Source organism: Dipteris shenzhenensis, chromosome 27 (genome assembly GCF_047967505.1).
Source record: "Dipteris shenzhenensis isolate YYH24624 ecotype China chromosome 27, Dip_SZ_1.0, whole genome shotgun sequence".
NCBI classification, from domain to species: Eukaryota; Viridiplantae; Streptophyta; class Polypodiopsida; order Gleicheniales; family Dipteridaceae; genus Dipteris; species Dipteris shenzhenensis.
In genome coordinates, this window is record NC_141622.1 from 52168935 (window position 1) to 52190071 (window position 21137).

The window sequence follows — 21137 nt, forward strand, 5'->3', positions numbered from 1 at the left end:
CGTGTGATCTAAGTTAAATATTGCATTAGGCAAGTGGTGCCATTTGATTTAGTTAATTTTTTCTGTGTTCTTTGCATTTCTGTCTTATCTGCAATGGGCAGTGATCTTTTTGGTATGCTTGGCCAAGAACTTGTGAAACATATACTGCAGGTTTTGAGGTGAGACCTCCGTCACAGACATGTGTTGCCACTGCACCTGCTATGACGGCTGATGTGTTCTTTGCATTTCTGTCTTATCTGCAATGGGCAGTGATCTTTTTGGTATGCTTGGCCAAGAACTTGTGAAACATTACTGCAGGTTTTGAGGTGAGACCTCCGTCACAGACATGTGTTGCCACTGCACCTGCTGTGACGGCTGATGGTAATGTTGATTCTTCATTATCAGGCACTTCCTCCGTAGTGCCTCCTACTCAGGATCAGATCGGGTGGGATGGCAGAGATAGGCTCATGCCTCGATTGCCTTGTTGGTTAAGAGGATGATGATCCCTCACATAAGATCTTGTAGGATTACAAAGGATGCTTGGGATAAATTAGCCTCGTTGTATTAGGTTCTCAATGAAGTACGGGTCGCATGCCTATGGAAGCAATTGGATAATTTGAATATGGATGAAGGGGAAAGTAGGGATGTCTTTTTGACTAAAGGTGAAGGATTTCAAAGAGCAGCTGGGCAACATTGATGAGATTGTGCTAGAGAGTCAGCTTGTACTGAGTGGACTTCTTGACTCATATCAAGGGTTTGCCACCATATTGCAGCTTGTTGCTTGGGGAATCCCAATCGTTATAGCTTTGATTGTGGTCATTCTCTTGTTGTAGGAGAGCAAAGCCATGTCAATCGATCAAGATTTTGCTGCCCATCGTAAGGTAATGCAAAAACAGCAAAGCCTCGCGGTAAACTCAAGCACAATTGTGGTGGTACTTCGGATGCCAACCAAATTGCAGAGAAGAAAAGAAGACATGCGATTATGGTAGAAAACCAGGCCATGTATCTCAATGTGCTGAAAGCGCATGCCAAAGTAGAAGTAATCGTTGTCTATCCTTGCACTTATCATCAACATGCCCGAATAATCCTTCCATTCAATGGTAGTTTCTGATCCATTCAGTGCATGGTACTTTGACAGTGGTGCTTCTAGGCACATCACTTCTTGCAAGAAGAAGTTTCTTTCTTTGCATGATGCATCGAAGGGGGGCACAGTTACTTGCATCAATAATGCATCTTATGCCGTGAAGGGCATCGGCCAAGTTGAACTTATTGCAGCATCAGGTGATCCTGTCTCTTTATACGGTATTGTGTATGTCTTAGGGATCAAGAAAAATCTCATATCAATTTCAGCTATAGCTACTTCTGGATATAGAGTTATTTTTAATGGTTACGTTGTGCCGTCTATGATTTCAAAAATGGTAATACCATTGTTATGACCGGAACACCTATATTTCCTTGGTTGGCAGAAGGGGCTCCTTGAATGGTCAACTATCCTTGATTGGATGGATTTGGTGGTGCAGGAAAGGTCAAGGGCGGCCTTTGTTGCGACATCGACTGGGGTAGCAACACCGAGATGTGTCATGGTTTCCCCAACAAGCCCAATGGGCACAGTAGAGCATCGGCCTAGCCTAAGGTACCACACCACATCACACCACACCACATGTCTCGCTTAGGAAATAGGTGGGGATTTCTTGGGCCTTCCCTCGTAGATCCCCCCTTAAGTTGGCTAACCGATTCAAAAGGTTGGTAGCCACCTCATCTATATTTACGCCCTTGGTGAGTGGAGTTGATTCTGGGCTTCACTTGCACTAATAGTTTTACTAGTCTGGGACACATCGGATGAAGCCACCTGTGTCTTTTCTACTTGGTCCTCCTCCTTCATGTTGTCATCTAAGAGTGCAACACTCTTGCTTCACAACTTAAATGAGATGGGATTCATAGCAAAAAGATGGTCATGAAGCTTTGAATCCCATAGTCCAATGAGGAAGCATGGCAATAACTTTGCATCACTCATTGTCTCATGAGGCTTATAGTGGGAGTTTAAGTGATTCTTGCAATTTAAAAAATAGGGAGCCACTACACTCCATGAGAAAAACTGCCCTCCTAGTTGAAACTATCCAGGAAGACCCGTGCATGCTCACCAATTCACCATCAAAGTGTATACTGTACTTGCCCAAATATTAGCCAGTCGGAGTACTCCAGTGGTAACACACCTATTGTGGTGGTCTTGGAAGGATGTTGTCGGAGTCTTCACTGTCGAGCTACTCCTTGTAGGAGCCTTGAGATGCAAAAGCCTACACTTGTGTCACGCAAGTGCCTACTGGAACGTGTACAAGTGATTCCATGAGAAGAGGAGGGAGGGAGAGGGATTGGGAGTGGGAGAGAAGGGGGGAAATGAAAGGGGATGAGTGGCAATCACAAGGCAACACACCAAGAAAGCAAGCAACCATATTCATGAACAAGAGTTGAGAGAATGAGAGCTTGTATTCCAATTGTTGCAACTACACAATAAAGACCAATGTCAACAATTTGGCCTTTTATACATGTCACCTTTTGAAGCGAGGGCCAAGCGAGTTTCCGCACGACGGAATTGGGGTGTAGACACGCTAACCTTTTCCCGAAGGAAACATGAGCAAGATATGGTATCCATCTCTCTTTATCGTGGGTCACTCTGTACTTCCACATAAGGTGTCTCAACACCTCTATTGAACTACCACATAGGAGGCAAATAGGGTTTATTTGGATTCGCTTAGCGAGCTTGCCCCTGATTGGCAACCACTGGTTAAGAACTTTCCACATGAGAAACCTAGCCTTCCCATCAAAGATTGCTCACGAGAAAAACGTTGATACTAGGCTTTAGATGAGATTTTTCAAAGAGATGTCTTCTGATAAACCATTGATTTACTCGGGCCTGAGTCGACGGGCATGTCTATTTTGGCCATGAGTCCGATGTGCAGTCTTGAACTGCCCGAATCAAGTATGTTTCCTCATCATTCAATTTGAAATTTTCCCATATCCTCTTCAATGCGAGCCTATCTGCATTACCTTAGTCCCAAATATGTGTCCACATCTTGATCCCTTTTTTAGGAGTGTTGCGCGCTCTTACTAGGTCCATCTTGGTGAAGGCCTTGCCATTAATTTTGCTAGCCATGATCCACTAGAGTCATTCATGTAGAATAACATCTCGTCTCGATCCCTTTCTGCTCTTCTAAGTCATCTTCTTTACTGCAAACTTCCAGGCCGTCAGCAGACCCTCGATGAGGTTTGAGCCCTAATTTTGAAGGGGAAGTCTGAAAACAATCTGTGACACTATGATAGGTCCTTCCACATGCCAGCTCCTCCTTTACTTCTCCCTCGGCATATAAACCCATGAGGCTTTGCTGTTAAATAGTCGAGGCAGCCATTTACAAATCACAGCTATGCTTTTGAGACCAATGTCAAGCAATCCAAGTCCGCCCTACATCTTTGGTACCTTGAGTGGTTCCTAGGGAATATAGTGCATTTCTCTGTTCCATGCGTCCTCGGCCCGGACAAATGTCCTCAATTGTTTTTCTACTTCTAGCTAGTCCCCATTTGCGAAGTTCCATATTGAAGCCACATAGGTTGTGGCCGTAGCCAAGACATGTTGTACTATGATGATTCATGCATTCCATCCTAAGATCATCTCATGCCAACGTTTTAGCTTTTCCTTGATTTTTTCTTTGAACCTCAAATCTCTACCGCAGCATCAGATCCAAACAAGGGGGGCTCCTAGGAATCGGGTGATTTTCCTCTTCTCACCACTTGTACCTCAAGATTTTGAATCCAGTCAGGGGGAGTCTTGGGTCGGTTCGGATGGTGAAAGTCTTGGATCTTGAAGCGAGACAAAAAATTTCTAAAATTTGGAAGAGGTTAAGTACACTTTCCTGATTTTCTTGGGAGCAAGACACCATACCATCTACAAAAAGTTGGGAGATCAATCGATCCCCTTACGGCAAGCATATTCCCTGCACCTGACCACGATTGATAGCTAGTTTGAGCATATGCATCTGAGCAATTGTGCCAATAGCAAAGAGCAGTGGGGCTAGAGGGCACCCCTGCCTAGCAAACTCTTTTAGATCAAAGTATCCCATCGTAACCCCCATTTATGCAAAGCACCACCGAAACATTTTCAAGCAAGGATGCCACAATGTTGCAAAACCAAATCCAAGCCTTTCTAGCACCATGAGAAGCTAATCCCATCTAACCCAGTCATAGGCCTTATCTAGATCAAAGATGAATAGGAGAACGCGCTGTCCTAACATGCTGGAGCCTGGCATAGTCAAGCATTGTGGACACATTAAGAATATTTCCGTAAATATCTCTCCTTCTCACAAGGCCGTTCTACTCAACATCCACCACACTGGAGCATAGATCGCGAATACGATGGGCCATTACTTTTGCAATAAGTTTGTACGATGTGTTCAACATGCTTATTGGGTGCTAGTCACCTACTGTTAAACGGTTGTCTCTTTTTTGGAGCAGTTTCACTAGACCCGCATTCACGTCCGCATAGAACGAGCCTTTTCTCATGGCTCCATTTGCCATCCGAGTTAGATCCATCCCCATTTCGTCTCATCTCTATAGAATTCGCCTGTCAGCCCGTTCGGCCCAGGGGCTTTGTCATCTGCTATAACTTTTAGGGCGTGCTGAAGTTCCTCTGATGTGAAGGGTTCTCAGTCTCTTAGTTGGGTCATTAGAGACTCTACAAAATGGCATGTCTTTCAATATTACGCGTATTGCATATTACATCCTTTGAATTACTTAAATGTTTTACATTGAACACTTTCATGGGCACTTGAAAGGCTAGATTTGGATCAAATGGGCTTTGATACCATATTCCAATTCATAAACAAACAATAGATGTAGAGGCAAACTTTGAATGGAAAAGAGATGCACACTTACCAAATTGCATCTCGGTCGACTTTGTGGCAATGATTCATATCACTTTGTGAATCATGTGTGAATTGTCCTAACTGCTAACATCAAATGTGCGACTTAACGTTTTTCTAACACTCTTTGTGGCCCACAAATATGGTTAGCTCAGTTACCTTATCTCTTGACAATTGATTTTCTAGCAGAGGATCTAGGGCTTGTAAGTTGAGTTCTGCATGGACCTATCAGTGCCTTTATACTTTCTCCTCTTCTTTCCAAGGTGTGACATTCTTGAGAAAGTTTGGAGATCCAGGGTTACGTAGCTTTGGCTTCCTCCTATGCTAGTATAAATACTTTTATGGAAAGTTCTTTTCCAGTTTCTACCCATTAGAGGCAAACTTTCCAAGTTGATCGCATTGTATGTTTTGTAGATATGTTGTGGTGTCACTTATTATGGGTCTACCTTACTTCCTATACAATCTTGTGGAATCTCTAGATTGCTATCTAGAAACAGGTCTTTCAAGAATTCTTGCTTCAGGGATGTTTTTGCCATTGTATCCTTGGGCTTTCCTTCATTCCTCATATTAATTGGGAACACTGTAAGGGCCTAAGTTCTTATTTCTATATGGTTCATCCATAATAATTCGATGGTGTTTGGTGCGGTGGCAGGGAGATAGAGATCATTACTGCCCCATGTCAAGTCTTAAATTTCAGCCTCTTGCTACTCAGAGCCTTTTGCTTGGTCCTCACGTTTTGGCCCTGCAAAGGGTCTTAGGGTAGTGTGATCTTTTGTGGGTTGGGTTGGGAAAAGGATGCGTTTGTGAGTACTTGGTCAACTTGACCAGGTTAGCAGAACCAAGTAGGTTCAGTTAGGGTTAGTGGTGTAGTTACAGACGTTAGGGTTTTGGGTTAATGGAATTGTCGGGGTTGGTTTAGGGTTAGTGAGGGTTGATATTAAGGCATTTAGGGTTAGTGCGCCCTCTTTGTGGTATCGTTATGACATGCCAGTGATGGCGTGAGGCACTCGATCTATGTTTCTTCGTATGTTCGTTTGTTCATGTGACGTTTTCATTGTGATAGAGGGGTGGCCACTGATTTGCTCTGATGGAGGGGTGGCCGCTGTTTTCAGGTTACACGTTTTCCTCGGAAGTTTGAGCAAGTCCTTCGGTTGAAAAGACGAGGAACAAGAGATGCAGTGGATACTATTTGGAGCCCGACGGAATCAGGCATGCAACATATTGTTGTTCCATGTCAGTTGTTGCCAAGGGTAGATAAAAGGGCCTTCCATTGAGCTACGCTGTCCTATAATGTATGAGGTGTGAATGAATTCAATTGTGATTGAAGTCGGTTGGTAGTAAGTCTGAAGGTTTTAAGTGTAGCATTTGTGTGTCGTCGTGAAAGTGATTCGTTCTTATGGAGCTGTGGCCGCTATTTTTGGGTTTGTGTTTTTCTCGAAAGTTTGAGCAAGTCCTTCGGCTAGAAAGGGTTGGAAAGACGAGGAACAAGAAAAAAAGTGGATACTATTTGGAGTCTGACGGAATCAGACATGCAACATATTATTGTTGCATGCCGCTTGCCAAGGGTAGGTTAAAGGGGTCTTCGATTGAGCTGCGCTGTCATGTAATGTAGGGGGTGTGAGTGAAGTCGGTAGAAGGTCGAATTGTTTTAGTAGTTGTTATTCGTGTTTTTTGGTGGTTTGAGCTCGGCTATAAAAGGGTGCAAGCCTGTATTGCAACGGTATTTGTTTACTGATATCCAATAGTTGTAGTGCTCATTGTGCCCCAAGTGTAGAAGTGCCTCCAGTGTTAAGGTTTTGCCTCTGAGGCTTTGAGGAATCTCGAGTTTGAAAGTCGGATTGTGATGGGAAGTGTGTGCGAAATGGAGATGTTGGAATGTGTAGAAGGTATCTATTCTTTTATTGCGTCGATCTTGCTCATAATGTTTTGAAGTTTTGTAGTTCATGGGCGTTAGTATCTATTTGAGAATAGAGTGGATTCTGTGTCTGTGAGAGTATTTTGCTACATTTCACCTTAGGGATTGTGTGAATAATGTCGGTTATAGGATAATGTTTTGTTGTAGTTTTTTGACGGGTTAGCGTGAAAACAAAGAGGACCTTGTGATTATATGTTCGTTCTGTCACGGACAAACATAAATTTTTTATGTGGAACCTTAAAAGCAGAATTTAAAAGCATGCAAAGGCTGCATGTTTTGCGTTTAGGTTTTCGAGTTTTCTTAATGTTTAAGGTGGACGAAGCATAATGGTTAGTACTCGCATCAGTCGTGTTCGAGTTACCAAATGTGCAGTCGGAGTATTGTTTCTAAAATACATTCTTTATAGTTGTAGTTTTATGGCTTCGGTTGGGACAAACTTGTGGCACTAGATTTTTCGTCTATTTGCACTTTTGCAAGACTATTGTGAAGTTATCTATTGAAGGCAGCTCGGCCACTCGTTCCAAAGTAGTGAGTCTGTCCTCTAAGCTAAGCATCCCCTAGATGCTGTACTTTCCTGCTGCTTTGAAGACCTTTACTTGTAGTCCAAACGAAATGCAGGCTTCACAGTTTGACCAGGCCTGACGAATGGATGCTTTAACGTTGTGCATTCCGGTGCTTGAACTTGAAAGATCACAATTAAGCTGGCGTTCCTCATGGCCGATAAGGTACTCAAGCTATTTGAGAATGTAAGGAACTTTTTATTAACTGCAAAAAGGGGAGCTCCAAGGACAATGGAGACCTGCTGTCGATTACATCGGCTTGTGGTCGCACTCTCATAAGGTCGTACCTTATGGCTTCTTCTTCTCTTCTTGCCTTCTTGTCGAGATTTGACGCAACTCATATTACAAAAGATGCTTGTGGGGGCGGTCAGTGGCTCAATACTGAGAGCCTGGTATGCCTTCTTAGCTCCTGCTCAAATTCCTAAGAAGATGCAATGCATCTTTCTGTTTTTGCTTGCGGACCTTGACCTTCATTGTTCCTTACGATATGTTTTCCTTGTGTGAAGTAGCTTTTTGCATGCGCTTTCCTTGGTTATTATCTTGGTTTCCCTTGTTCAGTCATTACATTGGCCTTGTAAGGGACTTAGGGTAGTGTGATTCTTTGTGGGTTGGGTTGGGAAAAATGGGCGTTTGTGAGTATTTGGTCAATTTCACCAGGTTAGCAGAACCAAATAGGTTCGGTTACAGTTAGTGGTGCAGTTAGAGATGTTAGGGTTGTTGGTTAATGGAACTGTTAGGGTTAGTTTAGGGTTAGTGAGACGGCTGTTATTAAGGTGTTTAGGGTTTGTGTGCTCTTTGTGGTATTGTTGTTGTGATGCGCCACGCATGAGGTGCTCGATTCGGTGATTGTTCGTTTGTTCGTAGTAAGTCTGAAGGTCCCAAGTCTTACACTTGTCTATTGTCATGAAAATGATTGGTTCTGATGGAGGGGTGGCGATTGTTTGTTGGTTGGCTGATGGCGTGCAGACTAAATGTTGTGTCTTGTTGTGTTGTGCTTGCTTGTATGAGTGTGGCTATGTCTTCCAACATGTTTGGAAGGCATTATTAAGGGAAGGCCTGACATTTTTGCCGCATGCAAAACATTTTATTGGCCAAGATACATGGAGAATTTGAAGTTTCTCTTGCAGAGTATTAGATTTGTAGCTCGTAGGTACCAAAAAATTACTTTAAAGAGAGCATAATCTCTAATGATTTCCTTTGGGCAAAAGCATTTCTATTTTAAAAAGCAATATTTCATTAATGTAATATGTATCAGCAACTTCTTAATGAAATGAAATGAAGTAGATTATTGAAGCACAAGTGTCTAGCATGGACGTATTCTAATTAATTAGTTTTGTAATGCCAATCTAGTTTTTTTTTTCATTATTATAGGAGAAGTGTCTAGCATGAATATATTTGAGCACTGATATATGTAATTTAATGTTTAAACTTCAATGAAACTTGCAGCCAAAGTATGTAAACATGATTATATTAATTAGTTTTACAATGCCAAAATAGTTTATTTTTTTACTTTTTAAATGTTATAATAATTTATTTATTTTTGGTAAATTTTTAAAATATTTGCAGCAAGTCGGCACTATTGCACATGTTTGTACCCTCTATTTTTGCCTGCAGCTATTGCTCGACATAATAAATGTAAATGATCACTACCTTACATAGTATTAGTCTTATCAACAAGATGTGTGAAATTATCAATTGAAAAATCATAACAATTTCAAGAATTGTCAATTCCAAACAGAATTGTATACACTTAGGTATGTCAATAATGGTAATATTTTTTTAAAATAAACTTTCTAAGAAAGAATCATAAAGATCTTGTAGTAGAGGTTTTTTTCATTGAGACAAGAAGTACTATTTGTGCTAATTGGACTTAAGCTTGATTTCTTTGTATGTAACTAATTATGAATTACTTGTAATTTTTTAAAAAATTTTGAACATTCCACTCCAATAGAAATCTTTTTCGAACATTCCACTCCAATAGAAAGCTACTATCTAGCTATTACAAGTTTGCATATAAATAATTATAAATTGCTCCTAATTTTTGTAAAACAGTTCACTATAGCTACAAATTAATTCTAAAGTTTGTGTAATATTTAATTGTAGAACTTTTTGTAGTGGTTTTTTTAATCCTAAAATAAACTATAAGCTTTTACAGACTATGTACTTGTCTAGTGTAGAAAGAATTATGCAGAAAACACTTCCATTGTAATTTTGGCTTGCTTAAAAGGATTTTAACATGACATTGCAAGAGTTGTGTAGAAAGTCGTTTTGATACTAATGAATCTTCAAAATCGAAGTTGACTATAGTTTATAAAGAAGAAGCTAAATCATAAAAAAAGAGAAGAGAAGATTGTAATGAAACCTTGGTACTATGAAAATGCTAGAGCTTTAGGGTTTTATGAATTTATAAGTACACACATGCATCTATATAGTCAAGAGTAGTCTATACACAAATAAGACTCTTTCTTTACATAGTTGTTAAGAACAATATGGTATGAATGTATCTCTAATAATTTGTATAACGAAATGCTTTTATTTTGTATCGAACTATTTGTAGTATATGGAATTTAAGAATATAAGGTTTAATTAGATATTGTGAATTTATAATATACAAAGTATTTAATATGGCAAGTACATTAGGATTAAGATGTGTACTTTTTTAATTTGACCAAGATATTAAGTTATAACAAATGTAAATATTTCAGATTTAAGTAGGTACTACACTAAGGATGATGCAGTAGTCCTCGTCGAGTCTGATGGGGAATCATCAAATTTTGTTGTTGTGACCGTCAACAAGAGCTCTGTGAAAAGAATGTATGATGAGGTAGATTGTAGAGAAGATAAACGAGCTAAGTTAGAATCTCCACAATAGGAAAGACCTTACCACACTTTAACTATAGAGTGTTCGAATGATTTGAGCATCAAAAGTGAGTATTCGCCTAATGAGAGGGCTTTACTCATTCATGAAGTGGACTTGTCTATTAAGAATGGAATATTCGAAGGTAGAGTATTGAATAAGTATGGCATCTAGGCCTTACAAAACATCAATTACCCCAAGAGTTTGAAACTAGATTTAACTTATAGAGAAGGGGGTGGGTGTATTACACTCGCTATAGGCGAGGTTTACTATGCCGACTTTGTTAAGATGCTGAATATAGGAGATTGCATTAAGGTTACAAACTTCTCAGTTTGTAATAGAAATACTCAGAACGATGGGGAACATCTGATTATACCTTGGTATTTGATCCTTCGACTAGAGTCAAACATTCTAAAACATTTGCAATTGACCCACTATTCGTTCCGACCACTAGTATCTGCAAGTACAAAGAAGATTGTAAACAGATAATGAACAAAGGACAAGGCAACTACTTGCCGCTAGCTACAATCATAGCAGTGATGATGATTAAGCTCGGAAGCTACATGCATGAGATGGATGAACTAATTGTCGGTGATGGTGAAAATGCAGAAGACCTCATCATGGTAACTTGTTATTGTAATTCTTTAGATTATTAATCACAGTGAGTTTTTTACTTCCAAACGAGAAAATTTTGACACACGTTACCTTTGTGGATAGGTTTAAGGTAGTGGGTTTCTGCCATTTTGTTTTGAGAAATGTAGGTGCGAAGAAAAATAGCCAGCCAATCACGCTAAACATGCTTGATCTGATTATCATGGCACGTGTGCGAGTTCCTTTTATCTTTGCCAAATTATCCCAAGTGTTCAATCGACATATTCAGTAGATCGGTTACGGGAACCAAGTAATATTTGATTCGTGTACATTAGTATGCAATATTTTGGAATAGACTATAATGTATTGGTAGTTAATACTCGCTATGATATGTTAATAGATAAGCAGCATTCTCACTATTACGGGCCTGAACTCAACATTATATGAGCCTGTGTGCTCATTTTGTAAAGAGGGGAAGATTTTGGAGGAGAATAATGTACCTCGATGCTTAACATGTGAGTGTTTTACAATTTTGGAAAAGATCCCAAAAGTGAAGGTACTCATTAAAAGCTTAGATGGTGCAACTGTGAAGGTTACACTGAAGGGCACATGGGTCGATAAAGTTTTAGATTTTCCTCGACCTTTCATAGAGTTACTGGAAGACAACACACAATTCCTAAAACCAAAATTGTTTGACCAAAGAATAAAAGGAAGATTCTTGGTCAACATGCACGGTCTGGTTGCAGGGTTCATCCCTCTAAGGCACAACAGTGTTTGACGAGTTTATCAGTTCAGTTTCTTCGTAGCAGACTAGTAGCCTAATGTTTTTCAGCTTCAGTTTTCTTCGTTATATAGTTTAAGATCTCTATTTAGAGTGTTTTTTCGCAACTATAAAACATAAGCTTATAAGCTTGGTTATTTCATAACATAGTAGCACTCGTTGCTGCTACATGTTACTTTGTAAAAAACTCTTTCTTTATTTTTATTTTTTTAAATTGTACATAGAAAAAAGTTGTGTTTGCTTTTGTTTTTATTTTTTATTCAAGCGAAGTTCATTCAACAAATAATGTATTTTGAGAATTTAGAAGTAGATGTGTGCATAGTTCAAATACGATTTTGATATTTTAATAAAGGTAGTCTATTTGTAATATTAAAGTCACCCTTACTTCAATTTATTAGCAAGATATTATTTATAATGAATATTTGTTTTTAGCTTTACAAGAAATCTAACTTATGAGTTACTAATTCTTTATCAAATTGGTAAACATATTATTGTCTTTATTGGAAAATTTTAAGCAACACTATTACTTGTAATCATACAATAAAAGTACAAATTTATCCTACATATAATGTAGCACATACATTCCACAAATGTCATTTTAAATATAACAATAAGATCTCTCTTGATTAATAGAAACTCTTCATAGAAGCTAACCAAATGGATTTCCCATAACAAATTAACCATATTAAACAAATGCTTAGTTTACTTTGGCTGCAAGAAATCATTTTAAATATAACTTTTTTTTGTATTTTATAGAGAACATTATTTATTTGTAAGTACTTGTCCTTAGTTTCTTAAAACGATGACTAGTTTCATTCGAAACATTGAACAAATACTACTATCCACAATCAAATATCAACAATATAGCTTGATTAAATATATGACACTTTCCAATAAAAATTTTAAAGCAGCATTACTCCATCTACTCATAAAAGTTAAGGAAGCTTTCTTTTAACTCTTCATAGAAGGTAACCAAATGCATTTTGCATGACAGATTAACCATATCAAACAAATTCTTAGTTTACTTTGGTTAGAAGATATCATTTTAAATATATTGTTACTTTTATTTTATAGATAATGCTACTTTTTGTTAATACTTGTCATTAGCTTCTTAAAATTGTAATTACCTTCTTTCGAAACATTCAACATATATTATTGTCCATAATTAAACAACAACAATATACCTTCATTAAATATATGACACTTTCCATTTATAATTTCAAAACAGCACTACTCCATCTACTTCGTAAAAATTACAAATGACTTACTAGCACGAGAACTCTAGCGCATTATCCGCTTTAAAATACACCTCTCAAGAAATAGTTATATTTATAACCACATAATATATGTTTTAAAAAAGTGATACTCATTTATCAAATAATATATTGTCATCATTACATATACTTGTCAAACTACAATAATAAATTAATGTTGACATCTCTTGACAAGTTAATCTTTGCCTCTTACAAACATACTCTTCTAGCAATCTTTAAGTCAACACACACATACTACAGTTAAACCAATGAAAATTACAAGTACAGACAACAAATGAGAATCGACTCAGAGTTCCTTGAACTATTTCCACAAAATAAGTGTATCTTCCTATGTATATCTTACATGCTACAATTCCATATCACACCTGAAGCATTGAGAAAATCCATGTACATGCAATGCACAAAACTTTCAAAACAATCAGAATTTTAGATAGCAGAATGGGGGCAACAATTCTTCGAATCTACACTCTTTCAATAGCTATACCCAGGAATCGAAAGCATTACCCAGTACACTAAAGGATTGCTACGTAGTAACTATTACTATTGCATTGAAGACTTGTTCTCACATGTTTTATTTCACACATTCGGTTTTGAATTTGAAATACATCATTCACAGAATCAAATTAACGCTAGTAGTTCTAAAATAACAACCTACATAGAAGTCGTAAAAACTATGGGCTATCCTAATAAGCCCAGAAATGCTAATTTTTCCATGTACGATAGAAACAACACCAAAATATACTTGTTGGACCAAAGAAATGGGTTGTATATTAGAAAACATGATTAATCTAAACACACTTACTTCTACCATTGATGCAATGGACATCTTAAAGCAAAAATTCCTAAAAGCATTTCTTCGTAGTGACATTATTAAACATAAGATTCTGGACATTAAAAAGAAACAAAAAATCTCCACGACACAACATAAAGATGATTATAAGGACCAACACACTGAACAACACAATCAACTACAATATCATAATGAGGCAGCAACAACACTTGAAGCAATCATGCATAATAGATGAATGTATAACATTATAAAAATACTCAAAAGCATTTGGAACTTCTTTAAAAGTCGTATAAAAGTATATTACCACAATTTGAGACACTCCAAAATACGAATGCTTATCGTGTGAGCATCTACTGTTTAGAAAACAAACAACATACGCAAAGGAAATCACACACGCTTGGATAATGACCAAGAGATGGCAAAATTTTCCTTTTGAAAAGAAGAAACAACGTATTTGCAGAGAATGCAGGATAGTAATAAAACTAAATAGCATCCCAAAGTATTTTGTTCCTCACTAAATAAAACGAAACAAAGAGTTGTTAAATACGGTAATCCTTAATGACATTGAGGAACGGTTAGTTGCTCCAAGAATAGCATTTACTCAAATAAGAGAACTAACACATGGTGGCCAGCAAGGAATGCATTGAAAATGTCATGGCTGACACAAGTAAAATTTGGCATATATTACCAAGATTTATTAACGAACGAATCATCGATAATACTTGGAATTTAAAAAAAAAATGCGCATACTTGATTGGGAAAGTCAGACCAACTATTCTTATGCGAGCATTACATACACTTGTTCAAACACCACTTTACAAATCTAACAACGTTGAAATCAACCAATAGTGGACACAACATTTACAAGAAATCCTATCCTTGCAAGAATATATTGAAGAACAACATAACAACCAACAAAACTATCCAGATGACACTGATGAAACTTATACAGATACTTTGATACGCAACATCGTTATAGATGAACAGGCCATAGATTACGAAACTAATATCAACTACGTAGCTCCTTGCGAAAACAATAGACCGTTAGGTCGCAAGAATAGTGGGAATTAAATTTCCCTATACTTTCCTTTAGTTCAGAAAGACATATTCAAAATCCTTAGCTAACATATCAAGACATCACAAAATGGGAATCGACACACAAATCCCTCAATTTTTCACAAAATATACCCAACTTATTTTTCAAATCAATCAAGGTTCCCATTAATCAAGTAATGCAATCCATTTGGGTACGATTGCACAGGTGCACTATAAAACAAAATACTATGCGCTAAAGATGTTTCAAATGACACAAACATTGAAGCCATTTTAAAATTACAAGGACTTAAAAAACCTACGCACCTCTCCGGATCACAAAGAAAGACTCAGAAAAGATGCATTCATGATGATGAGACAATTGGGTCCTCCATCTTTGTTTATGACATTATCGTGTGCCAAAAGAATGTGGGAACCTTTGATAGAATGTTTGTATAACATATACTCAAATATCAACAAACAAAATATAATACAACACACAAACGCTAACACACAGAACTTAATAAAGAAACAATCCAACAATCTGTGCAAGATATTACACTCATAAAATCCAACGATTCCTCAAACTAATAATGAAAGACAATGAAATACTCGCAAAAATACACGATTACTTCTTTGTCACGGAATTCAAAAGAAGAGGAAGCCAACATCAACATGGAATCATATGGATAGAAGATGCACCAACGTACGGAGCTCATGAAAATAATGACATCACATCTTTTGTTGATAAGTACATAACATGCAATAAAAACCTACTACCACAAAAAATAAGGGACATTCAAACCCACAAACATACGTCTACATGCCACAAGAAGAGAGTTAGTAGCAGCTATAGATTCCATTATCCGAAGCCTCCACTGTATCAAACAATGAATCTAACCCCTTTAGATGCCAATGATCTCCACATTAACAAAGCAATATACATAGAAATTACTACACATTTACACTATACAGTTGTCCTTGTTTATCCCATGGTGTAGGTTCTGAGGGTGTTAGTCACCTATAGGCATGTCATTGCTCATTGTAGCATAGGTGTTCACAAGTGTAGCATAGGTCCTCGGGTCATGTTCGAGTGAGAGGTGCAGGCTAAAGCATGGAAAATAGATCTTATGCATGCGTGAATGAGAAAGAGGGCTTGATTATAACGATTAATGGAGGCTCTCGCCTCCACGGGAGTTCAAGGGTTTAGAAGGGGGGACAAGATTGAGAGAACTAACTAGGAGTTCCATGGTTCAGAGGGGGTTGTAGGGTTTAGGAGGAGTCCAAGGTTGAGGAGTGGAGAGCTAGTCTCCTTCGTGGATTCAAGGGGTAAGGGTTGAGGAGGAGGGCCAAGGAAGGAGGAGGGAGGAGGAGGAGGAGGAGGGAGGAAGAGGAGGAAGGAGGAGAAGGAGGAGGAGGAGGGAGGAAGGAGGAAGTAGGAGGAGATAGAGGAGGAGGAGGAAGGAGGGAGGAGGAGGAGGAGTAGGAGGAGGAGGAGTAGGAGGAGGAGGAGGAGGGAGGAAGGACGAGGAAGGAGAAGGAGATGTAAGGAGAAGGAGGAAGGAGGAGGAGGAGGAGGAGGAGGAGGAGGAGGGAGGCAAGAGGAGAAGGAGGGAGTACAAGGGTAGAGAGTGCAAGGGTAAGGGCATGCTAGAACACGATAGTGTAAGAGAGCATGCATGCAATGGAGATTAATTGCATGAACAGAATAGTGAGCTTGAACACTAAACCTTAAAGAGTGGGAGCTTCATTCCATTGAGAGATATTTATACATGTTGGTCTCTACACAATCCGTAGGTACCTCTGTGGTGGGACCTCTTTTGTAGGAGACCTTTTGGACACGATTCCCTCCACTTTTGGGGGGGACCTTTTGGGCCTCTACACAAAGTGGAGGGACTTTTTGGGTCTCTACACAAAGTGGAAGGACTTTTGGGGTCCCTTATGAAGTGGAGGAACCTCCGAAAGTGTAGGCTTTGTCTCTCTCTCTAGATTTAGTCTTTCTCTGTTGCTAGCTCTCTGTTGGTCTAGTCATCAAGGTGTTCTACGCCTGCATCTTGCATAGTCAATGGCTCTACTTCAATTTCTCCTATCTCTAGGATCCTTTGATTCTGTGGCATTTCTTCTTGGCATGTTGCATTTATTTGCTCATTAGTATCACTGTCCAAGACCACTAGCCTTGGTCATTTTGGTGCTGACCTCTGGGTCATTGATTCTAGACCGTGTCCTTCTTCAGGTTGGTGATTTGAGGAGGGTTGTTGAGGTTGAGGCTTGGGCCGTTTGGCATGGTGCTGCTTTGTCGATGGCATTGTAGGTCTTTTTCCCATCTTATTGGATTGTCTTCACCCTGGCATTGCACACTTGAATCAAGTTCTAGTTTGATAGTTGTTGCCAATATAGTGCCATGTGCTAAGAATGCATGCTTCTTTTGTGAGTGGCTAATGCATTTTACTCTTTTTGTGATGAGGGTGTTGTGTGTATGGATGAAAACAAGTATCTCTTGGGGCTTTTATTTGTGCAATTTATCCGTAGTGCTCAAGGAGTCTCACTTGCGGCTTTCTCACATACACAATGGGGGAATACACACAAAGGTGGAGGCTAAAAATAGTTTTCCTCTTCTTAGTTGTGAAAGCCAAAAGAACTCTAGTACAAAGAAATAGAAGAACCCTATATGTGGGTCTCAAACCAAACTCAGCTAACTAAGGTGGCATACTAAGTGAGCCACGAACTAGAGTACATAAGGATAGCTATCATCTAACTATTATTCATGGGCGGTGTACCAACTGCATCTGCAGCTAACAAGTCGGTGTCTAACAAGTCGGTGACTTAAATGCACAACGGTCACCCTGGCATATCACGAGTGGAGCTCGATATCTCAACACTCCCCCTCGAGCTCAATCCCAATTCCTGCACACCAAGCAGGTCTGCTACCTAGTAAAACCTGATCTCGATATGTTTGCTACCTGATCCTCTGTGCTGACATAAACTAGATCAATAAGACCTAGTAAAACCTTCTCCCGCACATAGTGATAATGCACCTCAATGTGCTTTGTTCTAGCATGATAGACTGGGTTATTTGCCAAGTGTATATTGCTCATGTTGTCACAATAAATGACAATTGGCCCACCTATAGACTGATGCATATCATAAAGTAGCTTATGCAACCAAGCTACCTCACATGCAGCCATTGCTGCACCCTTGTACTCAGCCTCTGTGCTTGACAAGGCAACTGTAGGCCGTTTCTTGCTACTCCAAGTGACTGTAGCACTCCCAAAAGAGAACACATATCCACTGGTAGATCGTCTATCAGAAATACTACCAGCCCAATTAGCATCAGTGTATCCATGCAACTGTATCTGAACCCCAGTCTCGTAAAATAGTCCATACTGCAATGTGGACTTCACATTCCTGAGTATGCATCTAGCCACATCCAAATGCGGTTTCCTTGGAGCTTGCATAAACTGACTTACCAATCCAACAACATAGCTCAAATCTGGCCTGGTAATAGTCATATAAATCAAACTTCCTACTATGCGTTTGTACATCATAGGGTCTTCTAGAAGCTCACGTGAATCTGCACTCAGCTTCACATTCTGCTCCAAAGGAACTGAAATAGGCTTACAACTTGTCATCCCATATTTGGACAGCATGTCCAATCCATACTACCTCTGCAAGAGCCGTATCCCACTTGGTGATCTAATCACCTCAATGCCCAAGAAATAACGTAGCTCTCCCAAATCCTTCATCTCAAACTTCTGCTTCAATAGCATTTTCACATGAAGGATATCTTCATCACTATCACCTGTGATGATCAAATCATCAACATAAATGACAAGCAGCATAATACGTTTCTTTGTTTTTCTCACATAAAGTGAGAAACCTGCCTTGGAAATCTGAAAGCCAATAGTGACAAGATACTGTCCTATCTTATCAAACCATGCTCTAGGTGCTTGCTTTAAGCCATACAAGGCTTTCTTCAACCTACAAACAAACTCAGGGTGAACAGCATGAACATAACCTGGTGGCTGCTCCATAAAGACCTCATCTTGCAAATCACCATGCAAGAAGGCATTCTTTACATCCATTTGATGTAAAGACCATCCCTTTGATGCAGCCATAGCAATGACTACTCTTACAGTTTCCATCCTTGCAACTAGACTGAATGTTTCTTCATAATCAATGCCATACCCCTTGACAACTAATCTTGCCTTGTATCTATTCACGGAATCATCTGCATTGTGCTTCACCTTATAAACCCACTTACACCCAATTGCATTCTTGTCTTTAGGCAAAGGCACCAATTCCCATGTAGCATTTGCTTCCAAGGCATCCATTTCTTCATCCATGGCTTTCTCCCATTTTTCTTTTCACATGGCTTGCTCAAAAGAAGTGGGTTCTGGTTCCTGTATCACTTTGACCATGTAGGCATAGTGAATGGCTCTAAATCCATCATATTTCATCCTAACCACAAGATACCTAGCTCTGGTAGACCTGTGCAAAATAGGCTCACTTCCAGGTGCTCTCAAAATATCCCTGGTCTTCCTTACTCCAGGTGTAACAACGGAAGGAATACCCAACTCATTATCAATGCTCTGTTCTGAGCCACTAGATTCACCATCCACATAAGAGTGACCTGCATTCACATCAAACATGGGCTGATCTACCTTCTCTTTTCCTTTTGGTGATACCTTCATACCACTATCTGCATTGCTTTGAGGAGATTCTCCTAATCTCAATCTGCCTGTCCATGGCGAAGTATGTGAACCACTGCTAGAGGACACTGTAGGTCCACTAATATTTTGTGATTGTTGCTGTGAATTCTGTGCAGCGTTACCATTTTGTGCATCTACATCATCAATCACATTTACTGGTTTATACCAGCTGCTCATCTCATTAAAAACAACATCTGTGCTCACTGTAAACTTACGAGTAGAAGGGTTATAGCATCTATACCCTTTCTACTATAGAGAATAACCAATAAAGATGCACTTCTCAGCTTTTGGATCCAACTTGGACCTCAACTCATCTGGCACATGAGCATAGGCAATGCAACCAAAAATTTTCAAATGAGAAATATCTGGTTTCCTACCAGTATACATCTCCTCTAGCATCATGCCATGTATTGATGCAGTGGGAGTCCTGTTCATTATGTAAACTGCTGTAGCAACTGCTTCAGCCCAATAATAATCTAGTAGGTATTTTTCATTTAGCACGGCTCGAGATACCTCTCCAATATGCCTGTTTTTCCTTTCTACAAGTCCATTTTGTTGTGGGGTATGACTGCATGAATATTGCTGCTTTATGCCATACTCCTGCAGGAACCTTGCAAACTCATTTGAGAGGTACTCTCCCCCTCCATCTGACCTTAGGCATTTTATTTATAGGCCTGTTTCTTTTTCAACCATAGCTTTAAAAGCTTTGAAATGCCCAAACAGTTCACTTTTCTTTTTCATAAAATACACCCAAACTTTTCTGCTATAGTCATCAATAAAAGTAACAAAATAATGACAGCCTCTTATAGATGCAGCTTTAGTAGTCCACACATCAGAGTGGATTAATTCCAATGGCTTCTTACTCTCTTGAACATGTCTAGGAAATGGTTTTCTTGCTTGTTTTCCAAATTAACAGGCTTCACATACCTTATGCATTTTTGCAACCTTGAATTTAGGCAATCCTGCAATAATACTTTGGGCCTGCATTGATTTAAGTCGCTGTACATTAACATGACCAAGTATCTGGCACATAAAGAACATCAGACAATTGTTTTACAAATCCATCTGACTTGAGAGCAATCGTAGCTTTTCCTTTTAATAGACATTTTGCATCATTGCCGACTACTACCAGGATGTCATTCCCTACTGGATGTAGAGAGGTATACCAATCCTTTTGACTAGTCATGTGGCATGACGCACCACTGTCAATAATCCAAGGTTCATATGCAGGTACATGAACTTCCTCCATGCAAATCTCCTCAATTGCTACGAACAGCTCTATTGGTACTACCTGTGCGTGTTGGACTCTTTCTTTACTCCGTTCTTCTCATCTGCAATCTTCTTTTGGCACTCATTCTACATGTACCTTGCCTTGTTGCAATAGAAGCACTTGATCTTCTTCTTTCTCTTTTTATCATCAGAAGAAGATGGGTTACCAGAGTCCTTACCCTTACCTTTCTTTGATCTAGCCGAGAAAGCCGAATCTTCTCCAATCCTCGTATTTTGACGCATCTCCTCCTCCAGAAGCATTGTGCTGAAATCCTCAAAGTTGAGGGGCAGATTTCTATTCTACATATTCAGTGCCATAACAAGACCGTCGTACTTTGGTGGGAGAATCCGTATGCACCTTCGTGCTAGATTCTCGCTGGTGATGGTGATGCCAATTGCAGTCATCTGATCGCGCACATTCTTCACCTTGGTGATGAACTTCTCTACCGTTTCAGACTCAGACAGTTTTT

The 21137-nt window shown here is 39.2% G+C and overlaps 1 long non-coding RNA gene across 1 annotated transcript; it reads left to right on the forward strand.

Moving 5' to 3' along the window:
* Positions 1 to 5727: 5727 nt before the first annotated feature.
* LOC147884486 (uncharacterized) lies at positions 5728 to 6215 on the forward strand. The gene is made up of 2 exons (XR_015543665.1): positions 5728 to 5913; positions 6002 to 6215. It is a non-coding gene; the product is annotated as an uncharacterized LOC147884486 (long non-coding RNA).
* Positions 6216 to 21137: the final 14922 nt, after the last annotated feature.